Source organism: Tachypleus tridentatus, chromosome 9 (assembly GCF_004210375.1).
Source record: "Tachypleus tridentatus isolate NWPU-2018 chromosome 9, ASM421037v1, whole genome shotgun sequence".
Lineage (NCBI taxonomy): Eukaryota > Metazoa > Arthropoda > Merostomata > Xiphosura > Limulidae > Tachypleus > Tachypleus tridentatus.
Window position 1 is genome coordinate 127,893,973 of NC_134833.1, and position 19,056 is coordinate 127,913,028.

The following is a 19,056-nucleotide window of genomic DNA, read 5'->3' on the forward strand; positions in this document are numbered from 1 at the left end:
GGCTTGGATTTAAACCATACAGACATTATAGCATTGTGATGATGAAACTTTAAGTATTAGTTTAACAGTATTTCACAGCAAATGTAAAGTCGCAAAAGTAAGTATAGAAATACTGATAAAAAAGATATTCTTAAAAGAATTCAGAAAAGAGATGTTACATTATCAATAAAATTTTAAAACATAAAACTGAAATTCTTCTAAAAAGCCATGTCACACATGCAAGCTGATTTTAATTTATTCTAAAAATATTATATTTTTAATATCACAGTAATCGTGTGTGTGTGTGTGTGTTTTTGTAGCAAAGCCACATCGGGCTATCTGTTGAGTCCACTGAGAGGAATCAAACCCCTGATTTTAGCGTTGTAAATCCGTAAACTTACCACAGTAATCGTAGAATAATATTAAAGTGAGTGAGTTTATTGGCAATTATTTGTTGTAAAATACAATTTCCATTAATTTCTTATTTGTTTTGAACTTCGTGCAAAGTTGCTCGCGGCCTATCTGCGCTAGCCGTTCCTAATTTAGCAGAGTAAGACTAGAGGGAAGGCAGCTAGTCATCACCACCCACCGCCAAATCTTGGGGTACTCTTTTACCAACGAATAATGGGATTGACCGCCACTTTATAATAATGCCCTCACGGCTGAAATAGCTAGCATGTTTGGTGCGACGGATTCCGAGTTGAGTGCCTTAACCACCTGGCCATGCCAGGCCTCCATGACTTTCTATTCCGTTGAGATATTCACACCTTTATATATATATATATATATACATAGGAGGAGTATGAAGTTTTGTTTGTTCTAAACTTACACTTTTAAGTGTGTGAATTCTCACATTGTCAACGATCACTAGTGTGTTTGTTCAAATCACACTTTTTTTTCTTAGTTCAAGCGAAACTACACAACAACCTTTCAGCAACTCTAACTATCAAATTCTTCTGGTCTCACGAACAAGGCCTGTCCATAGGCCTCATTTCAGGTTCATGGGGTACTAGCACTAAGTTTTGCGTACCTAAAACTGAATGATAAACAATCAACTGTTAAATGTTTTTTTTAAAAAAAATAGAAGCAAAAAACGTACTTTAATTAAACGTACACTTTAATTAATTAATTCCATATGTTGTTTAACCCTTCCTTGAAGGTGTGCGGGGTGTTATTTTCTTATGGGTTTTTTTTGAAAACGTCTACTGATAAGCTTAATTTTTCGATTGGTGATGCAAATTTTAACACGTATAAAAATGCATGCATATTAGCAGAATCACGTATAAAATATATATATATACATATATTAATATACTATCTTTAAAAATAATAAATTTTCAACATGTCCTTTTTCAACAAGATTCAAAATGTGCGAAATGTTTCTTCACAAGTTTGACTAACTGATCATTCCAGCTATTCAAAACACCGTTTAGTTACTACCACTATCATTTTGACCTATAAGTCAATCTGTTTATTAGCAGTAAGCTTGCTTCAATAGTCAATATTTATGTAGTTCCTACACAGTGCCCTGAATTTTCCGTTTGTTAAATCGAATTTACATCAATAAGTTGAAATCGACCAGTATTTCAACATGCATGTATAAAAGACAAAATCAGGAATATTTCTGGCCAGTAAAAATCGATTTAGTACCAAATAGATCTATTTCAATTATACGTTAATCTTTCGGACCTGGGAGAAGCTTTCCAAACTTTACGATTTCTCTAAATGCTACCGCCAAAAACCTGACAGAGCAACATCCGTCAGACGTCCCACCACGCCACTTTGAACCATTTGTTCGACGAAATTCAAGGAGGCGAAATAAATGGATTCTGCTTGTAACTTGAGTGGAGAAACGGCTTTCACGTTTGTTCATTTTTATTTATATCTTTGTCCTTTTCCATAATGTTTTACTTAGAAAAAAATGTACATCACTTGCTTCGTAAAAAGATAGAAGCTTTCGTTAGTGATTTTTTTTTCTGTCAGCAGCAGGCCTAAGACTAACATCAAGTAGCAAAAAGAAGTGATACTTTCTCTAATTACTCATTAGAATGTTATACGTATTTTAAAGAGATTAGGGTTAATTAAACATATTAAATTTGTCCTTGCGAACAACGTGTTTTTATTATGAGTTTCTCTGAAAACCTTTCGTAAATGCAGATATCTGACAAATTTAACTTGCATGTTGTGAAATTGTTGAAAAACGAGAAAGATTCTTCATTTAACTTTAAAAAGATCTTCTTCTTGTGACCCGGATGTGACTAGTGGTTGGCTTTCCGGACTATAAATCCGCAAAATCGCTCTCCGCACTTTGGTGCAGTTGGTACTTTAAGAAAGTAATAATTAAATTCTATTATTTGGTCCAACAAGAGTTGGTGGTGAGTGTTCTTGATCAACTTCGTTCCCTTTAGTCTACCATATCTAAATTACGGATGGCTAAAACATAACCTAAAATGTAGTTTTGTATGAAATTTTTGAAGCAAACTATTTACTTCAATAACAACAACATGCTTTATGATGATAAATAACTACAAAGTAGCAGATCCTATTGTTTTGTACCCCGCTGGTACAAAGGTAAGTCTGTGGATTTACAACGCTAACATTAGTGGTTCGATTCCCCTCAGTGGAGCACAGATAGCCCTAGTGTAACTTTGCGCGAAATCCAAAACAAACCAAACCCCTCAGTGGACTTAGCAGGTGACCAGATGTGGCTTTACTATAAGAAAACACACAGACACCTAACGTTTTTCATCAATTGTTTTTTGAGACAAGTTTCAAGACTGTAATATCTCTAACTGTCCATTACTCTTTCTGATTTTTGGTTTCAAGATTAGTTGGCATTCGTTGCCTATATGTATGTTGCTTAAACACTGGTTGAATAATTTGTTTTACTCTAGCCTAATAAAAACTTACATATAATTCGACAGAACTTTATATTTAATCATAAAATAGATCGAATGCTTTATGTTCAGTAACGAAAGACAGACGAGCGGCAAGACGTTTTGGAACAACGATAAATCGTTTAAAGTCATAGATAAATTGGCTCGTCAGCAAGTAACTATGTTAGTGTGTAGCTTAGAACAGCTGATTATTACACGTTACTTGTTTGCATTTCTCAATATAATGCCAAGTTTATGTTTCTAAGTAAATCAGCGAGTTAATCCAAAGTATTACTTTAGTAAGTCCCGTTGACAAATTTAAAATTTTTCGCAAATCAATAGGTAAAAAATATTCAAAATGTTCCATTTTTATAAACAACACAAACATTCACATTGAGATCTTATGTTTTTTTAACCACTGTATTACACTGTCTTAAAAAATCTCTTTAATACAAAATACGTGAATGTGAACGTTGTATTTAAGGTATTTTGTTTTTATGATGTAGAATTTTGCAACAAATTAACATCCTTCTCGCAAAATTTCAGTTTCATGTGATAAGTTTGAAACGCTGAAACTCTGTCTAGTCGACACACGTGATAATTAAGTCTAATATGAAATCTCTCTTCCTAATGAAGGCCCGGCATGACCAGGTGGGTTAAGGCGTTCGACTCCTAATCTGAGGGTCGCGGGTTCGAATTACCGTCGTACCAAACGTACTCGCCCTTTTAGCCGTAGAGGCGTTATAATGTGCGGTCAATCCCACTTTCGTTGGTAAAAGAGTAGCCCAAGAGATGGCGGTGGGTAGTGACGAGTAGCTGCCTTCCCTCTAGTCTTACACTGCAAAATTAGGGACGGCTAGAGTAGAGAGCCCTCGTGAAGCTTTGTGCGAAAAATAAAAAAAACAGACAAAAAATCTTCATAATGGTGAGATTTTGTTATCCAAACCTCGTTTCTATTGTGCTGTTTTACATATGATAGCTAATGTTATTTAGTGTTAGAGTGCATACGCTTATTATATTTAACTTGTGTTGTTTGTTCTGGTATTACATGAGAGCTGGAACACAACAATAGCACAAACCAATTCATTGCGTCTCTACCCACACTTCACCAAAATAATTCTAATACAGTCCTTCCTAATGCGCTTTCATTCAACAGTACCATTTCCTTAGAATCGTAACTTGCATAATAATTTTGTCCGTTATTTTTTCTTGACTTGAGATGTGTTCAAAGCTTTCCAAAAGGGCTCCAGATAGTTAAATGTGTAATGATATTGAGATCAACTGAACCGAAACATCAGCTAGAAACATATTATTTTGTCATGAAACCAGTTAAAAATACAAACTTCGAAACAGTCAGATATTATAGTGTTATTATTTTCAAGAAGTTGCATCTATTCCAGTAGTTTAATTACATTTATTTATAAATTTTATACCACTAGATGGCACTGTTTACAATGTTTTCAGGAGCGAGTTTATTCATTTCGGGAAGACTAACTCCAGCACAACAACAATTTAAACGTTCCTTATTATTGGTAAACACATGCGAGCCTTTAGAAAAAAGGTATGAAAGGTTAATTATTACTATTATCTTTAATTAGTTATTAAATAAAATATCATTATGAATAATTCACGTAACTGAATTCATAAATACTTAACGCACGTGCACGTTTCCACAAACTTGTGGTTGATAATGATTCCCGAAGGTAAGTATGTAAATTTCTCTGTATAGTATTTTGTGATTAAACGCAAGAACTGGAAACCCTTCCATTACAAATGTACTATGTTAGATTGTTGTGTATCCCACTTCTGTTTATAAACAAGTACCATAGAAAGACACTCCAGTGCATTTTCTTTGTGCATAAATTTCCAAAAGGCTCCAAACAGAGAGCTTACTGAAATTATATGTATAATATTATAAGAAAAAGAGATAGGCTATTATTATTGTAATACTTCATCGTGACTTGTGTAACTTGCGTCACACAGGCTACTTCACCTAACTTATAAATTATAATATAACCCTTTCTTACCATTTTCTCTCATAAACCGACATAATTTTTCAAGGATTGTAAGTTTGATTTTTGTTTCTTCAAACGTCAGCTAAGCTATAATAGATATGCCCATGTGACGAACTACTAATTGTATAAAGCAAAAATAATTTGTCAACATTGAACGTTAATTTTGTGAGGTATTCACAACTGATTCAGTCCCTCTCTCACAAATACATATAAAAAAGCTATAAACATCGTAAAGTATCCGGAGAAAAACCTCAAACTGTGTTGAGGTTCACGTCTCAACGCGATTGCCTATGTAAACTACGAAAGTAAAGCTTTGAGTTCTGCTGTGCAAGACTGGCAACGAACTTCTCAAGCGACCTTTAACTTCTATCCTTAAAACTAGCTGAAGTTATGGGGTTTGCAGACCATCAAACGTCGTGATGAAAAGTTACTTTAACGGAAACGTTCGAACCTTCGTGAGGTTTATGTTTGTATTTTAGGATTATTAGCATAACTTTCTAAGATGGCGAACACATCAAAGTGTGAGGTAGTGTCGCCCCACTAAAATTTATTACGGGAATTTTATATAGCTGTAATATGACTTAAGATCTTTCAAACTGAAAGTATGAAGAAATTGCTTACACCAGAGTACACCATATTCATGTTTTTGTCACTTAAGCAAGTTTCGGAGTGTTAGTCGTAATAGAGCCTCTATCATCTCCCTACTAACTTCAATTGTACTTATCCCATTTTATGGATGATACTTCTGAAATAATTATTAAATATTTGTTGTCCCACTTTATGGATGATACTTCTGAAATAATTATTAAATATTTGTTGTCCCACTTTATGGATGATACTTCTGAAATAATTATTAAATATTTGTTGTCCCACTTTATGGATGATACTTCTGAAATAATTATTAAATATTTGTTGTCCCACTTTATGGATGATACTTCTGAAATAATTATTAAATATTTGTTGTCCCACTTTATGGATGATACTTCTGAAATATATTTTTTTTAATATTTGACGCAATAATGTCTATAATATTTATTCATAAACTATAATAGTTTGTTGTTGTTTTACTAAAAAGAGTTCAACCACATGGTATAAAGTTAGAACAATAGGTTTTAATGAGTTAAATTAGTATTTCTAACGGAGCAAAAATAACCAGTAAGACGTAACGTTTTGAAAAGTTTAATAGTTGACATAGTTCATCGAACAATGACGTCTTCTATATTACCTAATTTTCAAAGACAGGGGGTGTTTATTAATACTAAGAATAACATCCCTTATCAACAACTGGTGGTTTTATAATTTGTGTTCACTTTTTTTTTCACTTTAAAACGGGCCCAACACATCTGAATACTTTGTTCTGTATTGAAGTCTCATAATAGTGATATCAGCCAAAAAATAAAACTGTTGAGAAGTGTGATTAGAGGACCTTTCGCCTTTATTATTTTATTTGTTCTCAGAAAAGAAGAAAACTCGATTTTTACCTAATACAGCACGTACAGAGAGTCATAAGACAAGTAAAACCAATATATTAACCCTATACACCTGTAGTGGAAAAGTTGTTTTATCTAAACTTTTTTTTTATCAAAACATGAAATATTTCATAAAGAACAGACTATAAGACAGGAGGTACAGATCAGGTCATAGGACAGGTAATATACAGTAGTCCATAAGACAAACAGTAAAGGAAAGATCATAAGACAGGTAAGCTCGATCAGACAATAAGATAGTAATAAAAAATAGACCATAAGAAATGCAACACAGAGCAGACCACAACACAGGAAATTTAGAATACACCATGAGAGGTTAATACAGAATAAATCATAAAACAAGTAAAACAGATAAACATTAATAAGTAAAACTGGTAAGTATAATTAAATTGTGTCCTCAATTATCCATGTATCAAGTTACAGGAATCATTTTCACCATTATATTTACAATTACTGTAAAATCCTGTATAAGTTACGCGTGCGTAAAGAATGCCATGTGACGTTGTAGTTCAATCACAGTCCTCGGTTTATTGAAAAATTACTATCAAGAACCGTCCTGTATGAATCCAGGATTGATTTTATAACAAAATCTTATTAAGACCCCTTGTGGCTTTTATTGATCTAATTGATCTTACAAGAAATTGTAAAATATGAAACAATATTCATTGCAAAGAAAAGTCCATCATAAACTGTTTAGTAAAGTGTAATACCAAGAATATTACAATCGTAAAATGATATTAAAAACAGCAACTGATAAATGAACTCTACGAGATACAGTTGAATAGCTAAGTGAAGCTATTGAAATATTGACAAATGGAGTTTCAACGTAAAGCAGGTCAGTTGCCAAATCAGGTTAGTTAAATATTAGAAAATATGATTTGAGCGTGAAACGACTGAGATACTAAGTCAGCTTACTGAAGTATTGATAAACTGGGTTTGAGCATGATATAGTTGAGTGGCAAAGTCATCTTATTGAAATATTAGCAAACTGGGTTTAAGCATGATATAGTTGAGTGGCCAAGTCATCTTATTGAAATATTAGCAAACTGGGTTTGAGCATGATACGCTTGAGTTGGTAAGACTACTTACTAAATAACAGACAGATGGAATTTTAGTAAATGTGCTAAGTGTAATTTTAGGTTAACTTTATTACATTACTTCTTTCAACCAGAAGTGTTTTTTTTCTTTTCCAAACCAGAAATAAGAGATATCTTCAAATAAATATATGTTTACAAAGTTTTCTTTCAGCAAAACAACAACTTTTCCCAGCAAAAAAAATAAAAAATTAGTTATTTACAAAATAACAAAATTTGTAAAGTACCTTAACCATATCTGAAAATTTACTTTTCCAAAAGGAAACATACAGTTAAACTATGCAAAATTGTTTTATTTTTAACGTATTATATGAACGCTTTGATGGGTTGAATTATGTTATTTCAAAAATCTGCTAAGTCAAATGCAATAACAATACGCATTTTCTCGTAATAATGTATATATATTTTTACAGATTCTGACATTAGAATCTAGGGTTATTGGTTGTTAATATGAAATATGTGGTACCTTTGGTAGATACACGAAAATTGCATATAATAATATTGTGCTAATCTCAAACAAGCGAGCAGATAGACAGAGGAAGATAGATAGATAGTTAATTATTATGGTCCAATTATCTTTTTACAATTAGCTATTCTAGATGGTGGCTGAAACCTATAGAAAGTAATTTAACTTGGTATGTGTGCTTTATACGGGCATATATGATTGAATGTCAAGTTTTAATAGCATTAGGGCCTCACTGAAATTACTTCTGTAGACATACTTGGGCAATTATCAATTTCTTTCTCGGATTTATTTCAAAATGCAATTAATTCATGTCAGTGACAAAGCTTGCGCCGAGTGGGATTAATTCCCGTAAGTGGAAGTGTGCTGTTATGTGTAACGTTGAGAGCATCGTGTGGCTTCCCGATAACGAAGTCTGTGCTCGGCTTCCTGTTACCCCTCAACAGATTCCGTAGTTTGGTCTCATAATACTCGATTAGGAAACCTGGATAAAGCACTCAGATTAATGAGGTTTTAATTAATATGCTTCGGTTTAGAGTAGAACGCATGACGTTGTTGCGGGAAACTAGTCATTCCTCAATCACAATCCATGTGTTCTAGTGCAGCTTAAAACAAGAAAAATATTCAACTCAGCCATGTATTAAATTGTTGGGAACAATTAGATTTAGAAAATGGGCTTTTAAGGCTTCGATGCAATTCGAACCTGTCCTAGTGCATCGGAGCATGATATATGTTTGCTGCTGAATTTATTCTCTATTAAACGTAGATGCATTAGGCAAATTTGAAACCTAAGAGTGGGCAATGTCTCACACGTGAATGACGTCACGCTTTGCTTAAATGCCGAATGGATCATATCTGATATTATACTTCCATTTAAAACTAGAAGTGGAGCTATCCTACTTAGTTAACGATGTGATACGATTCCAGACGTAAAATCTATTATCCACCAATTGCCTTTCTCTTTTAATGTATAATAAGTCTAATGCTATGCGTGAGCTTCCTACACGCGTGAAGTACAAAGCAAATGAATAAATCAGCACTAATTTAGAAATATAAGCTGAAATATGAAAATTATAGCGAAAATGGTTTGTCTTTATTATTACATTTCTATTCAACCAAACGAACACTAGGAACTAGATTGGGGTATATTTTAAAATAGGGATTTATTTGCACAATATAATTAACTCTTTTAATATAATATAATATAAATGTGAGTTTGGAATTTTATACCATGAAGTAGAAAGTTTGTTTTGTTTGTTTTTTGAATTTTGCATAAAGCTACTCGAGGGCTATCTGCGCTAGCCGTCCATAATTTAGTAGTGTAAGACTAGAGGGAAGGCAGCTAGTCATCACCAACTCTTGGGCTACTCTTTTACCAACGAATAGTGAGATTGACCGTCACATTATAACGCCCCCACGACTGAAAGGGCGAGCATGTTTGGTGCGACCGGGATTCGAATCCTCGACCCTCAGATGACGAGTCGAATGCCTTAACCCACCTGGCTATGCCGGACCTCAAGTAGAAAGAGCGTTCCACTTCAAACTTTTTTACCTGTTGTGTGCCTTAAAAATACAACTAGCACTGATAGTATTGTTTATCAGGAAACGTGACAGTGAAAGTGTTAACGAACCCGTAGTATCGACGTTAGTTACAAACCATAGAATATAAATACCCCCACATTCAAAAGAGTTAGAGTCGAAAAGACTAAACTTATTTGAAATAATTATATATGGTAAAAATGGATCCTCATTAACGAGTACGAGCCTCTAGGACAGATATAGTTTCTTCATGTTGGTGCATGTTTATCATTAGTTGGTGTTCAAGAAACTGGTTTATGGCATTTTTGTTGGCTATTCCACGTTATTTATGGTTTATTGTTAATGGAAACTCAACATAGTGTTGATGGTAGAACACTGGGCATTATCCTTCGTCTGTACAAAGTTTGATCTGATTGCAAATATTCACAGAACTGGGTCCGGTTCATCGTCAATATATCGTTAACACAGTATGTCCATTTACACTGACACCTCTTCACATCCCAACTGATTTGCAACTTATTTAACGATGATGCATTGAGAATGTCATCCAATTCATTCACCTGTGGTTATGCCACCTGTGAAGAGTACAGTTACCAAATTTTGTTGCTGCTAAATCTTATTTCCACAGAAGTCTAAACAAACTTTGTGAGGGCCCAGGCATGGCCAGGTGGTTAAATCACTCGACTCGTAATCCGATAGTTGTGGGTTCGAATACCCGTCACACTAAACATACTCGCCCTTTCAGGTGTGGGGGCATTATAATGGTCGGTCAATCCCTCTATTTGTTGGTAAAAGAGTAACCCAAGAGCTGGCGGTGGGTGGTGATGACCAACTGCCTTCCCTCTAGTCTTACACCGATAAATTAAGAACTGCTAGTGTTGGTAGCTCTGGTGTAGCTTTGTGTGAAATTAAAAAACACCAAACTTTAAGGGCGAAGGAAGAATTAGGATTGAAGCAAATAATTCTCCCTGAAGCCGGAATTGTGAAATATGTTTGTTCATTGAGAGATACTTAAGTTGATACCATAAAGTCCACATTGGCGAATTTTAACATGTTATACAAATAATAGTCACTAATGGGGTAGTTGAACTTCCATGACCTTGCCCAGACCACCAAGTGTACAGGCCACACTGATATCGTGTTTACAACATTCCTACCACAGATCTGCATAGGCCGACAAAAGCTGAACCTTATGCCTGCTTCCTTTATCTGAACAGCTTTAATAATCTGTACTTCCATCACATGTGTTTGTATCAGCAGCAGATAACACTTCTAAGTGCTTATAAAGGATCAACAATCAAAACAATAAGTGGTCAAGTCTGAAGGCCTGGGGAAGAACTAGATTACAGTATTTTAGTGTAGGCACAGCTGTCGTGCAAAATGCACTGAATATCCATGCATTCTCATAAAAGGACACGACATACAAGTACGTAACTAACGAAATCAAGTGTGAGCTTTTTATCCATAGAGAAAGAAAGAGTTTCTGATGAAGGGTTGATAACGCATGTAAAAAACTAATATTCTTGAACAAACTGGGATGTGGTATATGGTTTAACCACCATACAGAGGGTTATGGTGGACTGAATATTTCGGTTTTATACATTACTGGCCCAGCATGGCCAGATGGTTAAGACACTCGACTCGTAATCTGATGATCGTGAGTTCGAATCCCCGTCACACCAAATATGCTGGCCTTTTCAGCCGTGGGGACGTTATAATGTAAAGGACAATCCCACTATTCGTTGGTAAAATAGTAGTCCAAGAGTTGGCGGTAGGTGATGAAGACTAGCTGCCTTCCTTCTAGTCTTAAACTGCTAAATTAGGGACAGCTAGCGCAGATAGCCCTCGTGTAGCTTTGCGCGAAAATTCAAAACAAAGAAACAAAGTTTTCATGGTATGGTGAAGTTTTAAATTTCAACATTAAAGTACTCCATGCAATTATGTACACATCCAAGAAATCCTCTGAACATACTTTATATAATTATTCATACATAACAAAAAAGAAAGTAAATTATTTTTACTCTAACTTTATCACTTCTAGTGTTCTATTGCGACTAACATTCCGTTTATTAACACGCGCTATTTAGTTGATTTCAATTTTGAAAACACATTTATAGATTTCTCTCAGAAGTTTGAACTTTTAACTCCTATTATTTTGCATCTGTGTTATTTCCTTAGTATAATGTATTCGTTTGTCGACTCTTCATGGTAAAATTTGGAGATGACCCATTGTATAGCTTTACACCAAACAAAACAAAACTATAATTACAATATATAAGAAGTCTCAAATAACCTATTGGTTAACGCGGTCAGACAGCGAACCTGTTAACGAAAAATGAAAAAGCTCTTGGCATTTAGTTTATTTGTAATTAAGCACAAAGATATACAATCGGCCATCTGTGCTCTGCTCACAATGGGTATCGAAACCCAAATTTTAACGATGTAAGTCCACAGACATACCGCTGTATCTTCGCATTTAGAGCCATGGATGCGCTATATACGAAAGACGACCAAATCTTTCTCTCCCATCAAATGAAGGTGACCCAAGAGTTGTTGTTAGGTGCTGTTGACTAGCTGCCTTCCCTCTAATCTGTCATTTCAGAATTACTCTTTGTTAGGTGCAGATAGTCGTTTCGTAGATTTACGTGAACTCCTGGAAGAAACGAATGAAGTACGTGTCGAGGAAACACATGTAGAGATAAAATGGTTAAATTGGATAAACGAAATCTCTTTGTGGGCTCTACTTGGGTAAATACCTATGCCACTAATGTTTTATTATTCTCACAATACAGTTAGATACCGAGTTTCATCCCTCTAATGCTTGAAACCTGGTTTCGATATTCGTGGTGGGCAAAACACAGGTAGACTTCTGTGTAGCTTTGTGCTTAACTCCAAACAAACAAACAAAGTTTTATGTGAAATGCCTTTGTTTTTCTAGTGGTGCCTAAATAGTTATATTAAAATAACTCCACTGGTTTTATGTCAATTACTCTAGTTGTGGTAATGAACATATTGTTGTACAATCTCTTAACGAAGATTCAAGTTTTATTGTTATTTTATTCAATGAAGTCGTCACTCATGAGAAGTACTAACCTTACAATAAGGTTTGACAAAAACACTGCTCGTTATGGACTTATTTTTCATTGGTGATTGTGGGAAGAGAGGTTATAAAAATAGGAAAATAGCTCATGGATATTAAGTAAAGTTGAAAGTTAAAAGAAAACAATTTGTAATTTACATCTATTCCGTGCGAGAACGTGTGGTTGCGTAATTTTATCTCATTTTATAACAGGAAAAATCAAGATTTTTTTTCCAGAAAAGCCTGTTCTCTATAATATAATTCACTATCTCTTTCGCCTGCACCGAGTGTCCATAATCTGTACAAAATTCTGTTCTTTATATGAAATCTTTCGAAAAACAAAGCGAGTATTGGTGAACTGATTTAAAAGTAATCATAACATACTATTAATTACTTGATTCAGAAACTACCCCTCATAATACTCAGACAAGAATTTTTAGAGCAGTTTCAAGACTTCTTCTAACACTTTATCTAAGTTTCATTTTATTATTGGTTTGGTCTGTTTTGAATTTCGCGCAAAGCTGCACGAGGGCTACCTGCGCTAACCGTCCCTAATTTAGCAGTGTAAGACTAGAAGGAAGGCAGCTAACTATCACCATCCACCGCCAACTCTTGGGCTACTCTTTAACAACGAATAGTGTCACATTATAACGCCCCTACGGCTGAAAGGGCGAGCGTAGTTGGTGCGACAGGGATTCGAACCCGGAACCCTCAGATTACGAGCAGGTTATTTCATTATTATTCACAAACACTAATACTAGTTCTCTACCAAAGTTACGTTATTAACTGCTCAAGAAAAGCCCTTGAAATTGTCTTTCTTACCTTTCAGTTAATCAGCAAACATATTGTAAATCATGGACATGACCCTTCATTTCATGTGCAGTCCTATCCACTATTATATCGTTATGCATGGAAGTGGTCATATTCTTTACAAAATTTTAAAAGCCAACAGTCTCAACAACACATCTGTAACACTTCACTTATATCCTCACTACAAACTGGTTTAATAAAGTCAGCCAGCTGCCTCAAAAAACAATATATCTGTGTGTAACGGGTAGAAAACTACTATACTTTACCCCTTCACATCATACAAAAATAAATGTTGTCTTTTTACTTAGGTTTACTTACGGTATTATTTTTCACAATTTTCGTACAGATTTTCAGTACCTAGCTCACTCTCTTGTGAACACAGTGTGAATAGTTCAAAAGTTGCATTTATTTGTTTTGTCACTTCTCTTGGTCTGTGTTACACGCAAGTGGAGGGGTGGTACGAAGATTGTTCTCAACAGTAGTCGATAAGATACGTATATAGAAAGTGAAGTTTTAACAACAGTTTGCTTATCAATAAAAGTGCTAATTACCCATACCAGTCGTTCTGAGGTACGAAGGTTAGTTCACGTTAGTTTGATATTGAGTAAATCTCCCCTTGAATAACAAAAACGATGGTTGACAAAAGAAACTAGGCTTAACAGTGTGATACAATCCTTCTTGCAGTACCTTCTCTGGTGAAAACGGTATGTACTCTCTCTGCTCCATTAGATATATTGTTTTAACAGTTAAGAAGCTAACCAGCTATATCTGATAACACAGGCCTGCGTTAGTTTTATTGTCTTGAAATTTTTGCATGTTTTACACCAATTTCTGTACGCTGTGTCTGAAAATGTAATCTATTTTATTGAACTAATTACAGATTTTTCATAAAACGTCGTATGTACTTTTACAAAAAATGAATCATTTTCATAAAAATGTTGTCAATCATTAGCTATAGACTTCTTTAGACCAATCACAACGTAACAGTATTATCGATCGTTTTAGAACCCATGACAATCACACCGCTAGTATATAAACGATTAACAAGGCGCATGACGTGTCACTTCTGAATAGTATTTGTTTTGCGTGCACTTTGACATTGTTTTTCTTTTCAATATTATCTATTCGTTGCTATGGAAACAAGAGATTGTGTAAATGCTCCAAACATATTATGTTACATGTGTAGAAAATGTGTTGTAAACGTGACCTACGTAAGAGTTCTTTTTATTTCCCGATTTCTAAAAAATACTTACGTGTGATAGAGAAAACTGAAGATTATTTTCGAAATTTGCGCAGCTGAATTATGGAAAATCGGTTACTAAAAGCAAAACAACTTTTGTAAACTTGAAAGTGGACTGTGCAATTGGTGAGTGTGTTAACTAAACATTTTGCTATTACTTGTTCAATCTTTAGGTACATTATTTTTTGTCATTGTTTTAATTATTATTTGTAAAGTATTTCCTGTCTATTACGGGTTTAATCAATGTTTCTGTTTTAAATGTGATTATTTTACTATTTTGCTCTATGATTATGTAGTTATAGTCATGGAAGGAAACTTCCTAAGATCACGTACAACTTTTAGTGGAGATAACCAAAAACACTTGTCAGTCTAGGTAAGAGCAGTATTGTATTTAAGATTCATTCTCAGGACTGAGAAATGATTAATTGGTTAATAAAAACATTGGTTTGCTAAAACCCAAAATCTGCCATAGTGTTGAAGCATTGCAGAAACTACATAGCATACTAACCTACATAATGTTCCAGCAACTTCTTCCATGGTATAGTTGCACCAAAGCGGAATGGCTTATAAGACTAAGTAGCTATGTTAGTTGGGAGTTATATGCACTTACGATGTCTTTAATGTTAAACTTATACATATGGCCATATACGCAATTTTGTGTATCTGTCTTTTTTATCATTTTTGGTTAATGAAAAGTATTCCCCTGTTTAAACTAAAAGAAAAGAAACATATGACGTCATTTGCTTACTATAAGTTTAATCTGGCCACCGATTCAGATAAATAAAATAGCGGTTAGTTTATAACCAATATTATTGCATTTTTTTCAATAAACTATGGACTTAAAATCATATTGAGTATACCATAGTTATAAGAATATAAAATACTGAGTTTCTTATGAGTGTCTAGTTAGAGGCTAATAATAATTACGTTGTGATGAGTAGGATGTCTCAATTTTATTACTGAAATTTAATTTTTAGTTCTTGTTTTAGGGCACAACCAAAAATCTACGAAAATTGTATTTCAATCAATATATACGTTGTAGGCTCGAAAGTGAAGCTAGGAAGACGTGCACACATTCGTACGTACAATATTATAATTTTTCCAATTATGCAGTAGGCGTAGATATAACTACTGATGCTGTAAAAAATTAGTAACCAAGAACTGAACTCAACCTGATACCAATGAAAATACCACAACTTTATATATATATATATATGTGTGTGTGTGTGTGTGTGTGGTGGGGTTTGTGGTCATTTTCCCAAGTCTGCATTGAGTATGACTGATATGTTAATTGTGTGGACAAGTAAATGGGAGAGAGAATTTTAGTCCTTAAAACGTACTCTGGTTGAAAGAACAGTGTTGGTCAGTGTCAAGATGATCTGTTCATCATGACCACTGACAACAGTAATAATAGAATTGAAGTTGTTTTGCAACAGATGCCAAGTAGTGCATACAATATATTCTCCAACAGTTCTTGAATGTTACTATTTTATGAGAAAGAACAAACTACTTGCAGATGCATTGTTTATCAAGCATTATCAATTAACAATGATAACCTAACATCTAACTGCGACGCCCCCTATATTATTGTACCCGTTCACACTCTCGTCTCCAAGGTCACCGTTGTTACGTACTTTATTTTGATTACTTTTTTTAATATCCAAACCAGTCGTCTTAAAAATACATTTTTACTTCAAGTGGGTTTCTTGTCATCATGAAACAGATGTCTTGTTCTCTGCTTCTCCTGATGTTTAGGCGAAACTTACAAGTTTCATTGGATCTGTTGTATGAACTTTCACACGGTTCAGATGTATTCATAGTACATAGGAATATCTATCTGAAGTTTCTGCGTATGGAAATAGTTTATTCGTATAGATTTGAAGGTTAACAAAGCAGGCATACGTCAAAAGAGATGAGTCTCTTACAGGCAATAACAGTCCCTCAATGGCAAAAGAGGTATGCTGGCGGAATTATATCTCTAAAAACCAGGTTTCAATACTCGTGGTGGGCAGAGCACCCTTTGTGTAGCTTTGTTTTTAATAACAAACAACATGTAGGTGATAAATGGTTTATAAAACATTTCACTCGACGTGTGTTTTGAAAGTACGGAAAACCGCGTATCGTCACATAAGTATGAAATTTCAAGTGCCTTTGTTGAACAAGCTGAAATTCCGAGGGGTTACTTGGTTAAATAAAACAAATGGTCCAATCAAGTATTGAAATGCAAAATAAGTTTGCTTCCACTACATATCCTACAGCTTGAAGCATGGCAAAATATCACGTTTTCTTGGAGCAACTTGTGATGTGATAAACGTGAAATTGCCCGTTATTTCTTCGTGAGACAGCTGGTTGCTCAGTAAAACTCACGCTGGTAATGCCGTAACAACGTGGCTGAACAACGGAAGTGCCGTAAAAAATGTTTGCACGTCATCAAGATGAAGTTTGTTTGTCATCTGACTGACTTCCCTTTTATTATGTTTCAGGTGATGATTTGAAAAATGTGCATGCGTACGAATCAGGATCTGGATTTCTCTTCAGCAGGAAGCAGTCACTGTTTTATTCGTGTTTTCTTTCACTCCTGTCGTAACAGTATCAGTCTTTTATCGCAAACAATTCTACCCAAACGCATGTATATTAAACCTAAGTATAATGAATGGCTCCTGAAGCAATCAAATAGAGTGCCTGAGGAACTCCAACAACTTATGAAATTCTTCCAATGATATGTTAGGCCTGAGTATACGGAGAGTGGAAGAAACGGTTATATTGTTCCATATATCAATCAAACAATTCTCTTTGATAACAGCAATGAAAACTAGTTCAAGTTTCTTTTATACATTCTTTTAAAATACTGGTTTACACGTAAGTTTCATTGATCCAATAAGTATCGACTCTTCCGAATGAACAATTTGTAAAATCGACAATTTAATTTGATATAAGAATGATATAACTTTAAAGTTTCTCTTCCTCTCCACTATTCTTATGTTGCCTTCGATAATAAATTATAGTTTTAGAATAAAATTATAAAACTGTGCGTCCCATGTTCCTGACGACAGTCTCTTTGTCTCGATACGCGTTCAACCACTCTCAATGATGTGAAAACAGGGCAAAACAAATGAATAACGGAGAAAAACGAGTCAAGCAACATTACACTTAAAATGTTAACATATTAAATGATAAAGTAAATTGAGTTGATACAACTAAAATAACTCTGGCGTCTTTCTGCAAAAACACAAACTATTTACCAATATTCGTTTTTACACAGTACATTTTTAATATTCGGGCCAGGCTTCGGATTGTTCAGTGCTGACTGCATGTTATTCCTCAGTCAGTGGTATAAATTAGATAGTTGGCTATACTCGTATATTGGGTTACCTTATTTGGCCATTTATCCAATGCTTGTGTACGATGATGCGCAGACTGAATGTACTTACTATACTTTAATGAACACATTTCTCATTTGTTTATTTTGAATTTCGTGGAAAGCTACACGAGGACTATCTGCGCTAACCGTCCCCAGTTTTAGCAGTGTAAGACCAGAGGGAAGGCAGCTAGTCATCACCACCCACCGCTAACTCTTGGGCTACTCTTTCACCAACGAATAGTATGATTGACCGCACATGATAACGCCCCCACGGCTGAAAGGACGAGCATGTTTGTTGTGATTACGAGTCGAGCGCCCTAACTACCTGGCCATAGCGGGCCTCACATTTCTCATTCCTGGATTTTGTTTTCCATAGTTGTTTGTTTCTATGCATCCACATGGAGGATATTCAGTTCTCAATTAGCTGCAACGTGTTCTTTTTTTATTATTATTATTCTGTGATTTAAAAGGGTTTACAATTCTCGTTGATAGACACGTTGGAAGAAGATAACTGATAAACTGAATAAATTCGTTAAACTAAGCTTGTAACTCGTTAAGAAATTAATTTTGCGATTAAATTAAACGTTGTTTAAAATTTTTTGACATCAGAAGTTGTCGAACTCTCGTATCTACATAACTTAAAAGTTCAGACATTTTAATATTAGCTATATAGATGTAAAATACACACACAGACTCGAAGTAAACTTTTACAAATGGATTGGTTTATAGAGAGAACAATAAAACATGCAGCAATAATCTGTAAATAAAAGACATTCAGATACAAGTGAAACGGCTTTCCGAAGATCTAAGGCTACACTACACTGCTGGGACGACACAGGAAACAGCACACAAGTTCTGAAGATTACGTGGTGGTGCTAATGGATTGGAACAAAGAACTTGCCAGAGATTGAAGGTGGATTTAAAGGTATTCATTAGTTAAGTGTTGTCCTACACAAACAGTGCAGTACGACAGTCTCAGTGCTGTTGTCATGTCGTGTACTTTGTAGCTTGTGAACTCGCTTCGAAAGAATTTGTTGAAATATAGCAAAACGTAAGTTATTATTTGACTACATATTGTTTGTTTTTAAAAATAGAACATTCCTTTATATTTGC

At 34.6% G+C, this 19,056-nt stretch overlaps 1 protein-coding gene across 2 annotated transcripts in view; it reads left to right on the forward strand.

The window, feature by feature from the left end:
- The first annotated feature begins 4,310 nt into the window (after nt 1-4,310).
- Nucleotides 4,311-19,056, forward strand: part of LOC143226334 (LIM domain only protein 3-like) — a 42,475-nt gene continuing 27,729 nt past the window's right edge. The window contains exon 1 of one of the 2 annotated variants that reach the window (XM_076457158.1): nt 4,311-4,416. The gene's annotated coding sequence lies outside the window, so the exon portion shown is untranslated. Of the gene's footprint in view, nt 4,417-14,513; nt 14,709-19,056 lie in introns of those variants that run through there. The other variant, XM_076457157.1, reaches the window with a different exon arrangement.